Here is a 16811-nt window from a genome sequence, read left to right on the forward strand (position 1 = left end):
TGCGTTGGATCTTCTTCATCGCGTCAACATGGAGAACTGCAAGGACACTTCCACTCCGCTTGCTACATCCGAGAGTCTCTCACGTCATAGTGGTGCACTACTGGGTAGAGATGACTCCTTTCGGTATCGCACTGTGGTTGGGGCACTTCAGTATTGGACCCTCACTCGTCCTGATATATCCTTCGCAGTGAACCAAGTGTGTCAGTTCCTGTCTCAGCCAATGGAGGATCATTGGGAAGCAGTCAAGCGTATTCTGAGATATGTCAAAGGTACGCTAGACATGGGACTACGGATTCGTAAGTCCAGATTTACTGGAGTGAGTATATTCACCGATGCAGACTGGGCAGGCTGTGTTGATGATAGGCGCTCCACTGGTGGTTTTGCTATATTTGTTGGACCTAACCTTGTATCTTGGAGCTCGAAGAAGCAACCCACAGTTTCGACATCAAGCACCGAGGTAGAGTATAAGGCATTGGCTAATGGCGCGGCTGAAGCCATTTGGATAGACTCAGTTCTCACAGAACTTGGAGTCCCACGGCAGCGCACTCCTATATTGTGGTGTGATAACTTAGGGGCAACTTACCTGACGGCGAATCCAGTGTTTCGTGCTCGGACTAAACACATTGAGATTGATTTCCACTTTGTGAGAGAACGAGTAGCTACTTGTGAACTGGAAGTCAGGTTTATTTCTACAGTCAGTTAGTGGATGTATTTACTAAACCCGCTACTAGACAGATGCTAGACCGTTTTAGAACCAATCTGAATCTTGTATGTAGTTCAGATTGAGTGGGCATGTAAAATAGGGTCTAGTATATTGTCCTTATACACGTATTTGTATACGTATGTAATTGTAATTGTAATCATCTATATATTAAGACGTGAGGCTGGATCTCAACCACCCACGCAAAACCCTAAACCTTGTATTTTCAACCGTAGTATGTAGAACGGAACCTAGACATATAAGTATAGAACTACATACACAACCAAGAACCGAGTTTATTCACTTATGTGCCATCTTCTCATATCACAATTTTTTTTCGCTGGTTCTCAAATCACAGGTTCATAAACCACATCACACACCACACATCCATCTTGCCTCTTTTCTAGGCAGAACATAGATATTATTTCTTACAAATGACACAAACTAAGATATTAAATGTCACTTTTTTGTCCATCCAGCAAATTCCTCACGATTAGGGGAAGCCCATACCTAGGTGCCAGTGTGATGAGGTTCCTGGGCATGTGAACATACTGGGAAGAGAGGGAGAAGGAGAATCTTCTCAGGATCAACGTCATCACGGTCTGCACCTCGATCATGGAATAGTTCCTCCCAGGGCACGCACGTGGCCCGCATGAGAAGGCCAACATTGCATATGTGTTGTTGGTAGCCCCCAAGACGCCTTTCTCAAACCTCATGGGGTTGAACTCGTCGGCATCGAGGCCCCAAATCTCCTTGCTCCGGTGCAACATCATGATCGGAATTGTTATCATGGTTCCTTTTCGAAATTTGATGTTTGCTAATGTTGTGTCAGACGCGGTCTTCCTCAGCAAGAACGGCACAGGACTGTAGAGCCTCAGTGTCTCAAGAAGGAACATGCTAAGCTGCATTGACATATATGCACCAAGATATCAGAGAATTTATAAGACATGAGTCAAAGTATTATGTCTTATATGAACATACTAGCTTCAGTTAGCCAAGGACTTGGATGCTATTGCTATTGGGGGCGTCGCCATCATCATCCCTGCATTCTCTCAGCACTTCTTTCCTGAGCTTCTCTTGCCATTCTGGGTAGATGCTGAGCAAGAACATCGCCCAGGTGAGGAGGGTTGCACCTGAGTCCTGCCCAGCGGCGAAGATGGTCTTGCACTCACCGATCATCTCATCGTAGCTCAATGATTCAACTTCTTTTAACTTGTACGCCTGCAGCATCAACCCGAGTAGGTCGTCTCCGCCGACACCACTGGCAAGCCGCTCCTTTATGAGCTGTGTTATATTGCTCGTCGCCGACTTGTCAAGTTTCCATGCCCTAATGTTACGGGGTGTGGGCAGGTATCTGTATATAAAAACAAAATTTAGCAAGATATATAGTGTTATATGGCTGCCAGTCCAATGCTTATTAATGTGTGGTTTTGCTAAATCTAGCATCTCGACTATATAAATCTACAAATATTATACCTAAATCCGGGTATTTGAGGATCCGCAAACGCATATACCGCGAGCTTCTGGCCCTCCTTGCCCGCGACAAACACCTCCCGGGATTCTTTGCTGTTTTGGCCGAAGATCACCTGTTCAATGACTCCTAAAGTCAACTCTTCAGCGTAGCACCTCATGTCTATCTCGGCTTGGTGGCCGTCACCCTTTTCTATTTGGTTGCACCATTGCGCAATCATCTTTTGCGTGCCTTCCCTTGTCATAGCTGACACAGACTACGCATAGGATAAACCACCAAAAGTAGGCTATTTAGTCCAACAAAACAGACGGCTAAAATAAACTTGGTACTACGTTCATTCGTTGTAGTACTAGGCAACAACCTTGAGGCTCTCGTGGTTGAAGATCGGGTATACGACTCTGCGGTGCCGTTTCCAGTCATCGCCGTTTGTGGTCACAAGTCCTTTGCCGAAGATGCGTTCCAAGATTGGATTCAGGTAGTCCTTTTGGAACAACTCTGTCTTGTCTTCCAGTACTTGCTTGACTAGCTCCAAGTCGGTAGAATATATTGTCGGTGTTGGTCCCAACCAATACAGAAATGTTTTCCCTAAGTAGATACCCACACCTTTATATGAGGGCTTAATTAAATGATACTAGTACTATATGATGAACAACCAGTCTTTGAGATGATAAAAAGTGAGAAACATTTCATGCATTTACCATAATCGGCGGCCCATTTGTGAAAGAAAGGATTGACGCGGGAGGTGTAGTCGTGGCTGCCGATATCCAGAGGCGCCTTTGTCCTCTCGGCAACCAACATCTGTTTCATCTCCCACAAGGACCCAAGGACGAATCTGTAAGGTGGCCCTCGTATCCCCTGCCGTTCAAACCAGCCGGCGACGGCGTACGGCCTCCATACCAGATGCCACAGGGACCTCGAGATCAGCCAGAGAATAAGGATGGCGGCAAGGGTGTGTACCATTTCTACCAGGGTCGCCTCCATGGATATACTCCCTCTAGTCAATGGTGAGTTTTATTCAACTCTTGGATCGTGGCTAACTATATAGGCTCGACGTGTGTCACTGTCCCGTCGTTTCCGGCTGTGAAGTAAAGTTGATCTGTTGGAGCTTCATATATGCCATAGTGATATTTCGGGAAGTGTCTTATAATTACATGCATGCGAGGAAATAGCCACCATGTGATTTGAGTGTTGAGTTGGTATCGGTTGCTTCACTTTCACACTCATAATATAACTTTAGGCTTTTATTTTTTATTTTTTCCAGAATCTAACTTTAAGTTATAGGTCTCTGCCAGCGAACAAAGTGAACGTGTTGTTAAAATGTAATATGACCATTTTAATGAGAGTCAATGCATTTCATTTTGTCATTATTGACCTAAGATATTATGTGACAGAAGATAAGATGAAACACTTAGTTGTAAACTTGTAATAGTCCCTACTAAAGTTGTACTAAAGCAGTGACAATTAATATGGATCGGACGGAGTATTACATATTGTTTTAACGTGCATTTTTTATTTTGGTTTTGAAGATATCTTACACAAATTCAGACACCACTGAGTCAATATTCGCATGAAAACTCATTTTGTAGTGGATAAAATTGCCGTTTTTATTTATTGAAACCAAATGATAGCATGTGCTTGGATAAGTAAGACTACAACAAAGATCAGCTGCCAACAGAAGTCGTTCAGAATACTATAGGTTATTACTTGGTGCAAACTTGCATGTCTATTCTGCCATTGATCACGAACCATGCATATTTTCTATAATTACTTTTCTGGTTCAATCTTGGTCGCAAATTTTAGAAGCATTTTTGCCATGTTTGCATAAAGCAAAGCAAACATGAAACACAAATAACGAGATGCTGAACATGTGTTGGTCGAGAAGGCAGCAGAGGTGTCCATGTCGGTGCTGTTGTCACCCACGCCATAGACCGTTGTCGGAGTGGTTGCACGCTGTCTAGAAAGTAATCCGTCACTTGGGCGCAATTGTCCACAGACACGTCGCCCCCCATTGGATACAGGTTCTCAAGAACAAAACGGGCAACCCAGAGATTCTTTCATGTTTGTGTAACTTGAAGAGGATGTGAAATATGTAGAGCCTTTCATAGCTGTGAACTCTGATGGCATAGGTTTTAGGTATCCATTTCTATAAGTTCGTATAGAACCAAAACACGGAAACTATATAAGAGCGTCAAGTCGCATCCAGAAGAATCGAGGTTTATGTCCTGCTTCTGCAACATCAAGAGGAATTAAGCTAACAAGACAATCAGTTAAAAAATAACATGAAAAAGGAAGAACCTCCAACACCCTCAACAAAGGGGTTGAGATTCTCTGCGGTACCGTATGGTGCTGTAGTGTGGATGACACGTGGGGGTCAGGTCCCACATGGTAGTGACTGTACAACACCGTACAGTACTGCAGAGGATCCTAACCCTCAATAAGGTCATGATGCCCGTGGGCGCCGCCATTGTTATGTAATAGCAACGATAATTTTTTTTAGGGAAGGAGGATCATCCCCGGCCTCTCCATCTGGACGATGCATGCAGCCATTTATTAATTATTCATCAAAGATCTTATAAAGAAATACAACAATAAGTCTGAAGCCACCGTCTATGCGACAACCGTCGCTACTCCTATCCAGCTGATAAAGGGATGCTGATAGTCCAGGCCTAATACGACATACCTCGGAGACTTACCTAACATTTAAGACCTGAGGCCCCAACCAAGCCACTTGCCGGGTATGGGCACACACCGGTCCGGCGCGCTCTCAGATGCGTTGCCGCCAACTGCCACCACTCCATCTTCAGATCTGTACTAACGCATCATCCTTGCCTGGTCTAGCTGCCGTCAACGCCACCACGGTGCCCAACGGCACCACCACCCTGCGCGCGAATTGCTCAGCATGTTGCGGTCGCGGCTGGTACACCTCAACACCATGCCGCCAAGTACCACCAGCCGACACAGCTTGAAATCTCTGGAAGATCTGTCGTGCGTAGCACCTGCCGACCAGGCATGACAAAGCGTAGCACCTGTTGGCCAGGCATGACTTGACATCTCCATCGAAGCTCCGTGCAAGACGAAGCTGCACCACCTCCTGCCTCTGACCACCAGCACTGCTCCAGAAACAATTCTCCCAAGAGAGAAACGCCACCGCAGTGCCGCCATCGTCCGATCTGGAAGATCAGATCCTAGGGTCCCCGAGAGCAGTACGAGTGGGTTGACATAAGTCACATAACGATGCCTTCATTAAGGTAACGACGTAGATCACCGCCATCGCCCACCGTCGGCTCGGTTTTCACCAGCAACTATGTCTCCACGACTCGCAGCCAGTACTGGATCATAGATCCGGAGCTCCGGACACCCAGCCTCGGGCCGACCACCTCTGACGGAACAGATGACCACCACCGCCTGTTGCATCGGTCAGAACAGATCTGACCGGAAATGCCGCCAACGAGACCACCAGGCCCTCCATGGAGCCACCGCCGATCTGAAGGCAGTTTGCACGCCACCGCAGCCTAGCTGGCCGCCGCCGCCGCCGACCACAGCCGCCGCCCGAAAAGGCCGGCAGCTGCGCCCACAGCCACGTCGTCGTCCGAGGACGGGCCGGCCACCTGTCACCTGCCGCACCCATCCGTTGCGCCACAGAACCCAGATCAACCGCGCCACCACACGCCTAGGCGTCCCACCCCAACCCGGAGACGCGTGAGAGAGGAGATCCCCCGCCACCGTCGTCGGCCCCCGGGCTTAGCCCGGCAGCGGTGGAGGGAGAGGGGGAGAGAGTTTTTGGTGGCGGCGACTAGGTTTCTGGGAGTCGCCCCAGGGGGAGAGCGACGCGAGCCTACTGTATTGGTTGTTCTAGATTTTTCGGATATGTGTTGGTAGGTGCTTAGTTTTGAATTGTTGCCTTTGCCTAGCCTGGGCGTCTCAGCTCTTTGCTTTTGGGGGGTTCGATCTATGAATGCCCAAAACATGAGCTGGTCCAGGTTTTAGATAATCTGCTTGCGCTTTAGCTTTTCTTTTGGGCAGTAGGTTGTAAGAAATTATGGTTTCATTTAAATGAAATTGGAGAGGATGTTGTCTTTATATCTACTATCTAAAAATAACCTAAGGTTCTTTTTTTTCTAGAAGGACCGCGTCCTGCCGAGCCTTTTGTCCATCCTCCCACCCCACGTCCAATCTCCACAAAAAAAAAATTCGTCGCCCCTCTTCCCTCGTATCTAAAATGTCGAGCCTTTTTGCCAGAAGAACCTAAGGTGTATACTATTTTTGTCTACACCGCATATCGGTCTTCTCACAAGAAAACCTAGGACTGCCTCGCCTGACTCTGCAGCTGCCGCACCGACCGACCGCTTCTGCGATCGCAGTCCCCACTCGTCCTTTACTCGTTGTCGCTACAACCCCGTGCCCTAGCCTCGCGGCATCGTCCATGTCTGCTGCCGCGGACGCCGTTCCCCTCCTCCTTGTTGTCCAGTGATAACCTACAAGTATAGGGGATCAGTTGTAGCTTTTTTGATAAATAAGAGTATCAAACCCAACGAGGAGGTAAAGGTAGAATCAATATTCCCTTCAAGTTCTATCGACCACCGATAAAAACTCTACGCACATTTAATGTTCGCTTTACCTAGAACAAGTATAAAACTAAAAGTACTTTGTAGGTGTAAAGAGATAGATTTGCAAGATAATAAAAAGTACGTAGATAAAAGTTAGGGGCTGTTTAGATAAAGAAATAATTAAGTTAGTTTTAGTAGAAATCTTTTTTAACACAAGAGAAAGATTTGTCCATAGGCAACCGATAACTAGACCGGTAACCATTATTACAATTTTATATGAGGGAGAGGCATGGGCTAACATACTTTCTGTACTTGGATCATATGCACTTATGCAGGGGCGGAGCCAGGATTTGAACATGAGGGGGGCGAGACACCATTGTTGACGCAAACGACATAATATCACAATATATTAAGTCTCATGATAGCATCGATGATAATACGTAAAATTATTGTTTGGAACTATAAAAATATATTATTATTAGTAATAATGTTGGAGCTTGAAGTTGAACCAATTGGTTTGAAAAAGAATTTACCCCATTTGTTGTTGATGTCTTCCGCTTCATCTTTGACTAGTACAAATAGATACATAATTACTAGACTAATTTACTATTTATATGAAACATTAATTAAGCAGATTAAGGTCGTAATTTATAAAAAAAAATCCCACTCCCTCTATTTTAAAATAATTGAAGCTCTAAATTTATTCTAAGTTAAACTTCTTCAAGTTTTACCAAGTTTGTAGAAAAATATATCAATATTTGAAACACCATAGTTTTATTAGAATCTTTAAAAAATATGCACACTATGTATATTTAATTTTGTAGATCTTACGATATTTTCTATAAACATGATTAAACTTAAATTAGTTTTACTTAGGACAAACGTAGAGCTACAATTATTTTAAAACAGAGAGAGTAATAACTACTATCAGTGTAATATACCTGCATCTATTCTGCTCACCCGAGATCTAGCCATATTTGATCCGCCTGCGTCGAGCCGTCCGCCCATGCCCATGCCTCGACAGCGTACTGCAGATCAGTGGTGGCCGGTGTCGTTGTCGTGTCGAGTAGCGGCCAGCGGCAATGGCAAACACTCTAGACCCTAGCAGGACACGCTGACGGCAAGCGGCGACGGTGAAGAACGAGACCTCCTATGTGACGCATTTTGCGTCAAACAGCAGCTCGACGCACAGGGTTGACGCTTGACTGGGCCGGCCAACCAACCCGATCTTTCGTTTCCTTTCGTGCGCGACAAAAAGAGCTGAAAAACCACAGCAAGTACCAGGAATCGATCCCACGACCTCCTACCCCAACCACGAGTCATTAGCCACTACACTACACGCCACCATCTAAAGATGAAAAGTGCAGGCATATATAAGAACAAACAGTAGCGTTGAGATTTGGAAAACATTTTGAAAATATTTCTTGAAAATTGCGAGCAGTTTCAAAATGCCTTTTTTTTCGTATTCCATCTTTTTGGAAAAGTGAAGATGTTTTTTAAATCCGATTCAAAAATGAAACACGAACAAAATTTGCAAACCCCAAACAGATTCCAAAACACGACAATTTTCAAAAATGTTTCTGAATTTTTCTTTACGAAAAACACGAACATTTTTTGGTATCACGAACATTTTTTAGTTTTTTTAAAAATGGAACACAGGAACATTTTTTTTAATTAAGCACCAAAAAATAAAACAGGAACTTTTTTTAAAATGCGAACAAAATTTGTATTGTACGCTTTTCTGGAAATGTGAACAAAATTTAAAACATGGCAATTTTTTCTGAATTTGCGAGTATTTATTACAAAAGAATATTTTTTTGAAATTGCGTACAAAATTTGAAAACTGGAACTTTTCTGAAAACCCAAAATTTTTTTGGGACCTCAAACAGTGGTGAAAAAGTAACAAAGTTGAAAACAAGAACATTTTTCGAAATTGTGATTTAAAATCCCGAATATTTTTTTGAATTTAGAGAACAAAATTTTGAAAATGAGAACAAAATTTGAACATGATCATTTTTTAAAGAACAAACATTTTTTGAATCTTGAGAACAAATTTTGAAACAGAGAACAAATTTAGAAGAGCGGACAATTTTTTAAAGCATGAACATTTTTTTCGAATCTTGGGAACAAATTTTGAAACGGAGAACAAATTTGGAAACGCGAACAATTTCTTAAAGCACGAATATTTTTTGAATATTGAGCACAAATTTTGAGATGGAGAACAAATTTGAAATATCCTGAACAAATTTGGAAGCGCGAACATTTTTTGAAAACGTGAACAATTTTTTTTAATCTGGTACATTATATGAATTTCGAATGTTTTGAACTTTTTTGGGTAACGAGAACAAATTTTGAATTTTGAGAACATTTTTTTTGAAAACTGAACCTTTTATTGAAACACAAACAAAATTTGAATATTTTTATAAAAAAGAGGAGAAAAGAAAATGAAATAACAAACCAAAGAAAGGAAACAAATAGAAAAAACAAAAAAGAAAAGAAATAAGAAACAGAAATAACTGAAAACGAAAAGAAGAAGAAAAGGTCGAAAATTCAAAAAGAACATTTTTTAATAGCATGAACATTTTTTGAAAATTAAGAACAAATCTGAATATGTACTTAGTTTAAAAAGATGAAATAACGTTAAAAAAAAGAAAACAAAAACTGAAAAAAGAAAAGAAAGAGGAAATTAGGAAAAGGAACTGAAAAGAAAAAAAAAGAAAAAAGAAAAAAAGTAAAAAAGAAAAACCGGTTTAGGGAACCTTCTAGAAGGTTCCCAAAACCAGAAAAAACCGGCTGAGGAACTCTAGAAGGTTCCCAAAACCGGAAACACTAGAATACGTTAAATGGGCCGGCCCAAGGGTAGCGCTCAATCGCTGGCTCTGTGCGATGCGTCGACTGTTTGATGCAGCGAGCGTCCAATAGAAAATTCCGTGAAGAACGCCCTAGCAGTAGCAGAAGTGCAGATCACGCTTGTACGTACTGATGGATTAGGCACTGGGCCGTGGTAAAATAATAGCCAGCCACTGTCGTACATGGATTATTGGGTGGGCTTCTCTGCTTTGGTGCTGGTCTAGTTAATTGTTTATATATGGGCTTATGTTACGCTCAAAAAGAAATGGGCTAATTATGTAATTAGCTGTGGCTGTTAGGCATATAATACGCACTACCTGCTACAAATCGTTGAGGGGGGCGAGCGATTGGCAGGGGTCTGACCCCTGCTCGCCCCTCCCTGTCTCCGCCCCTGCACTTATGATTGGAACTCTAGCAAGCATCCGCAACTATCAAAGATCGTTAATGTAAAACTCAACCATTGCATTAAGTATCAACCTCTTTACTCCCATATGCAGCAACCCCCTTACTTGGGTGTAAACTTCTGTCACTCTAGCCACCCACTATAAGCGAATTATGAACGTATTGCAACACCCTACAACAGTAATCCCACATGCTTGCGCGACACGGAGGGAATCATAGGACAACACCAAAATAAAACATACAACTCAAACAATCATGATCATCAATCAACCCATAGGACAAAACGAATCTACTCAAACATCATAGGATGGCAACATAGCATTGGATAAGAATATATAGCATTAAACACCATGTTTAAGTAGAGATTACAGCGGGGAGAAGAGGTGTTACACCGCTGCATAGGGGGGGGTGGTAGAGTTGGTGATGACGGCGGCGAAGTTGTTGGTGTAGATCGCCGTCACGTTGGTTGCCCTGACGGCGTTCCGGTGCCATCGGGTGAGAGGGGGAGAGAGTCCCCTCCTTCTTCTTCTTGCTTGGCTTCCCTCCTAGATGGGAGGAGAGTTACCCCTCTAGTCTATGGCCGCCATGGCTCCCAGAGGGCAGGAGCGCCTGTTTCGCGTTCCTCTTTTCTGGCCTTTCGTTGTTTCTTAAATCCCCGGAGATCCGTAACTCCGATTAGGCTGAAATTTTAACACGATTTTTTTCGGATATTATCATTTTTGTGGCGAAAGAAGCGGGTACACCGACTTACGAGGGGCTCACGAGGCACCACGGCGCGCCCTGGTGCCTCATGGGTCAGGATGGGAATGGGCCGACCCGGACCTGGCCTTGGACCCGACCCTGTGGCCCCAAGGCCAATATGTGAGTCCATGGGTCGGCCCATTTCATCAGAAATTGGTGGCCTCATTGACCCGCTGGGCACATGAGGCCGGCCCAAAATCCAGTGAATTCACACTTACATCTCTGTTTGCAAAGAAATAGCATGGCGGGTCAGTCTAAATTTCTTAACCATCCTGCTTCAACACTACCAAGCATTAGTCAATACTAAGTTATTTTGAATAGATATATTGTGTTGGATGTGAGGTGCGTACGTCCTGTCTTGTCTTCCCGTGAAGTGGGATGCAGCGAACGATAAATCTCTAATGCATTCAGGCAAGCTAACCAGAGGAATAATCTCTCAATGCATTCAGCTGGCTACTCACGTATTGGACTTTGCATATGTAAAAAAATGATTTAGGCAGGACGGGCCACGGTAGCTCTGTTGATAGATACAAGTAACTTATACTCTAGTATCTACTGCCCGTATCAAATGGGTCGACCCGTCTGATCCAATGGGTCGCACGGTGCCGGCTCCACTGACCTGTATATCAGTTGAGGCCAACCCACTTGACCCATTGGCCTCGACTTTGTGGGCCGGGCCAGTGACCCGGCGGGTCGACCCGACCCATTTCCATCTTGACTCGTGGGGCCCATGAGCACCATCTTGCGTTGATTCTTATTCCCAAACATCACATATATTTCAAAATAAATCTTCATAAATTTTTATCGTGTCTGGACTTCGTTTGATATGGATATTCCATGAAACAAAAAACATGCAACAAACAGGAACTTGCACTGAGCACTGGCTCAATATGTTAGTCTCAAATATAATATAAAATGTTACCAAAATTATATGAAAGTTGTAGAATATTGACACAAAACAATTAAAAATTATAGATACGACGGAGACGTATCAGCATCCCCAAGCTTAATTTTTTCTCGTCTTCGAGTGGGTAAATGATAAAAAAAGATAATTTTTGTTGTGGAATGCTACCTAGCATAATCTTGATCATGTAATCTAATCATGGCATGAATATTAAGACACGAGTGATTCAACGCAATAGTCAATAATTTGATATAAAGACATCAATACTCAGGCATCCCAACAAACAATCATGTCTTCAAAATATCAATGCTAAAAAAATGTTATCCCTACAAAATCATATAGTCTTGTCATGCTCCATCTTCCCAACATAAAGTATTTATCATGCACAAACCGGATGACAAGCCGAGCAATTTGCTCATACTTTTTAACGGGATTCAGCTTTTTCAACCCCCATGTAATACATGAGCGGAAGCCATGGATATATAACCATGGGTGGAATAGAGTACGGTGGTAGAGATAATATGGAGAAGACAAAAAACGAAGAAAGTCACACATCGACGCGGCTAATCAACAGGCTATGGAGATGCCCATCAATTGATATCAATGCGAGGAGTAGGGATTCCCATGCATAAGATGCACCTAAAGCTATAAGTGTATAAAAGTTCATTATGAAAACTAAGTGGGTGTGCATCCAATTTGCTTGCTCATGAAGACCTCGACCATTTGAGGAAGTCCATCATCGAAATATAAAATCAAGTTCTATAATGAAAAAATCCCACTAGTATATAAAAGTGACAACATAGGAGACTCTCTGTATGAAAAACATGGTGCTACTCTGAAGCACAAGTGTGGTAAACGGGTAGTAACATTGCCCCTTCTCTATCTTTCTCTCATCATTTTTTTTGTTTTTTATGGGCTCATTTTGGCCTTTTTTTGTTGGGATCTTTTTGTCCCTTTTCTTCTTTTTTAGTTTCCTCACTAGGACAACGCTCAAATAATGATGATCATCACACTTCTATTTACTTACAAGTCAACATTACAATACAATACTAGAACAAATACGACTCTATATGAATGCCTCTGGCAATGTACCCGGATGTGCAATGATGCTAGCGTAACATGTATAAAAATGATGAACGGTGGATGAGCCACAAATACTATGTCGGCTATATGATCATGCAAAACAATATGACAATGAATGCTCAAGTCATGTATGTGATGGTGATGGAAGTTGCATGGCAATATATCTCGGAATGGTTATGAAAATGCCATGATAGGTAGGTATGGTGGCTGTTTTGAGGAAGATATAAGGAGGCTTATGTGTGATAGAGCGTATCATATCACGGGGTTTGGATGCACCGGCGAAGTTTGCACCAACTCTTGAGATGAGAAAGGGCAATGCACGCTACCGAAGAGGCTAGCAAATTGCGGAAATGTGAGAGTGTGTATAATCCATGGGCTCACATTACTCATAAAGAACTCACGTACTTATTGGGAAATTTATTAGCCCTCGAAGCAAAGTACTACTATTCATGCCCCTAGGGGGGATAGATTGGTAGGAAAAGATCATCGCTCGTCCCTGACCGCCACTCGTAAGAAAGATAATCAATAATAAATCATACTCCAATTTCTTAGCATAACAGAGACTATACGTGCATGCTTCGGGAATCGCAAACCTTAACACCAATATTCTTACTAAAGAACAATCATTCACTAGTACTTCCCACATATTACCATCTCTATATCGCAAACTATTGCAAGGAATCAAAAATATCATATTCAGTGATCTACAAGTTTTATTAGGATTTTATGACTAACCATGTGAATGACCAATTCCTGTTGACTCTCTAAATATATATAAGTGAAGCATGAGAGTTTAATTCTTTCTACAAAAGACCATACTCTAATAAATGTTAGTGAAGCTAAATAGCATTCTACAAATAACGGTTTTCTATATGTAGAGAAACTGGCATCCAAACTTCAAATGATACAAGTGAAGTGCATGAAGCATTCTATAAATCAACCAAGGACTATCTCATACCAGCATGGTGCATTATTAAAGGAAAAATAAAAGGCACACGATGCTCCAAGAATTTACACATATCATGTGAACAAAACAAAAACCAAAACATACTGATAATTGTTGAAGAAAGATGGGATACCTTCCGGGGCATCCCCAAACTTAGATGTTTGAGTCTCCTTAAATATTTACTTGGGGTGCCTTGGGCATCCCCAAGATTGAACTGTTTCCTCTCCTTATTCTTCTCATATTGATACCTCCTCGATCTTCGAACACTTCATCCACACAAAACGTAACCGAACTTTTTATTAGAAGGGTTAGTACATACATATAACATCAAATCACATCATGTCCTGCTCTAACATTATTTTATAATTATAATCAAACATTATCCACTATATGTTATCACAATTCTATGGCTCCCAACTTCCCAAATCAATGGGGCTCAACAAGATTTCAAATATAAACAAATAACGAAACTATAACATCAATCTGTGAAAACAGGACAGTCTGTAAAGATGCAGACGGTGCATATACTTATGTAACTCAAAAAATTCTGAAACATTAGGAAAAAAATAAAAAAATTGCATAGCAGTACCATGTAAAAATTTCAGAAACTTTTGACATTCCAATAAAAAATGTAAATCCGCGCACTACAACCAAAATTTCTGTTTTTTCACTAGACACACCAAACAAACAATTTAAACATCCTAAAGGTAAATCTTGGCACTTTATTTTTATAATACAATGAATTTGTACAAGGGGATAATTATTTTTGTGAGAAACTTTCATGAAAAATTGTACATTGTTTCCATGAGCATGAACACAAGTGTTCAAGGTCGATCCTCACCATGCATCAAATCGTTTCTTTTTTTGAAAAAGTTTTTAGGTTCCCCTCTATATTTTTTTATTTTTAAAATTTTTAAAAGCACAAAACATAAATAAATGACTCTCTAAAACTTTTGGGTTGTTTCCCTGGCAGGGCTTTCTTCAAAACCACTCTGCTAGGCATATAGTGCTCAAGTAATTGATCCACCCGGATACCAAGGTATATCAAAGCCAATATTAATTAACAATGATTTGTAATTTTGTAGTGATCACAAAGAAACATATATCATGCAATGACGAAGTCTAAATCTCTTCCTATGCATTGGCATGTCATAAAAGAACAAATCATGCACATGAAGTAAAGGCCCATGCATAATATAAACGGTTTTTTGCAATTTTTTCGTAATGGAAACATAGAGAGGTGGGGATGTAGTTCCTCTCTCATAATAATTGCAAGTAGGAGAAACATGCATATTATATCCATCAAAATCATCATGTGCAGTAGTAAAACGCAACCCATCAATATAATCCTTATTAAGCGCAAACTTCTCCAATATAGTGCAATTGGGAGAATTCAAAAGGATAATAGGACTATCATGTGTGGGTGCAATAGAAAAAATTTCATTCTTAACATAAGGAACTATAGCAAGTTCATCTCCATAATTATCATTCATATTGAAATCATGGCCACAAGCATAGCAAGCATCAATTTCATCAAAAAGGGTTATTTCAAATGAATCAACGGGGTCATAGAAATCATCATAGCATTCATCCTTCAGTAAGAACGAAGAGAAAATGAAACAATGTATGAATTGAAGAGTTACTCTCATTAGAAGGTGGGCACGTGTAGCTACTCCGCTCTTCCTCCTTTTGGTCTTCGCTCTCCTCCTCATATTTTTCATCCAATAAGCTCATAGTTTCATCAATTTCTTCTTCCATAGATTCCTGTAAAATATTAGTCTCTTCTTGGACAACGGAGACATTCTAAATAAACTCATTTATATCCGTATTTTATATATAATTCTCATAGCAATATTTAAGTATAGCATAATTTTCGGATATGTAAATAGCATCATCACAATTTTCACACTTTTCAAACAAAGATTCAATTTCATAAGGACCCATAATAGCAAAAAATTCTTCTATTCTTTCCACATGATAGTAATCATATATATATCATTAGCATAAGAAGCTAAGGTTTCATTATCATTAAATTCACATGAAAAGGGAAGGTGTGGAGCCTTCATCCTAGAGCAACAAGGATAATCATATCTCAAGCATAAGTTCCAAGCATACCATTGCAAACAATCATTTTGATCCCATAAGAGTTTTCCTTTTTGAGTCAAGCTATAATCTCTAAAGTATTCACGTTGATCCAACGTGTCTCCCATTATCAAGTTGAATGTTTTTTCTCAGTATTATCAAAGTAGTGTTTAACATTTCCCACATAACGAGCATCGAGGGTTTTAGGAGGTTTCCCATCTCCATGAGTAGCAAGTACAACTTTTTTGGTACTTTGTGTTCCATATCTAGAACTAAAGATAGAGAACAACTTAGAACAGAAAATAAAAATTACTTAGTGATAAAGAAAAAAAGCACACATGAGAATATCAACCCCACACTATTGCTTCCGGCAACGGCGCCAGAAAAAGGTTTTGATAACCCACAAGTATAGGGGATCAATTGTAGCTTTTTCGATAATTAAGAGTGTCGAACCCAACGAGGTGCTAAAGGTAGAATCAATATTCCCTTTAAGTTCTATCGACCACCAATACAACTCTACACACACTTAATGTTCGCTTTACCTAGAACAAGCATAAAACTAGAAGTACTTTGTAGGTGTAAAGAGATATTTTTGCAAGATAATAAAGAGCACGTAAATAAAAGTTAGGGACTGTTTAATTAGATAAACAAAGAATTAAGTTAGTTTTAGTAGAGAGCTTTTTGTAACACAAGAGAAAGATTTGTCCAAACCGGTAATCATTATTGTAATTTTATATGAGGGAGAGGCATCAACTAGCATACTTCCCGTACTTGGATCATATGCACTTATGATTGGAACTCTAGCAAGCATCTGCAACTACCAAAGATCATTAAGGTAAAATCCAACTATATCATTAAGTATCCAGTCCTCTTTACTCCCATACGCAACAACCCCCTTACTCGGGTGTAAGCTTCTGTCACTCTATCCACCTACTATAAGCGAATCATGAACGTATTGCAACACTCTACAACGGCAATCCCACATGCTTGAGCGACACGGAGGGAACCATAGGATAACACTAAAATAAAACATACAACTCAAACTAATCACGATCATCAATCAACCCATAGGACAAAAAGGATCT

At 41.1% G+C, this 16811-nt stretch overlaps 1 pseudogene; it reads right to left on the reverse strand.

The window, feature by feature from the left end:
* Nucleotides 1-1000: 1000 nt before the first annotated feature.
* LOC119306012 lies at nt 1001-3194 on the reverse strand (annotated as a pseudogene).
* Nucleotides 3195-16811: the final 13617 nt, after the last annotated feature.

This window comes from Triticum dicoccoides, chromosome 5B (assembly GCF_002162155.2).
Source record: "Triticum dicoccoides isolate Atlit2015 ecotype Zavitan chromosome 5B, WEW_v2.0, whole genome shotgun sequence".
NCBI lineage: Eukaryota > Viridiplantae > Streptophyta > Magnoliopsida > Poales > Poaceae > Triticum > Triticum dicoccoides.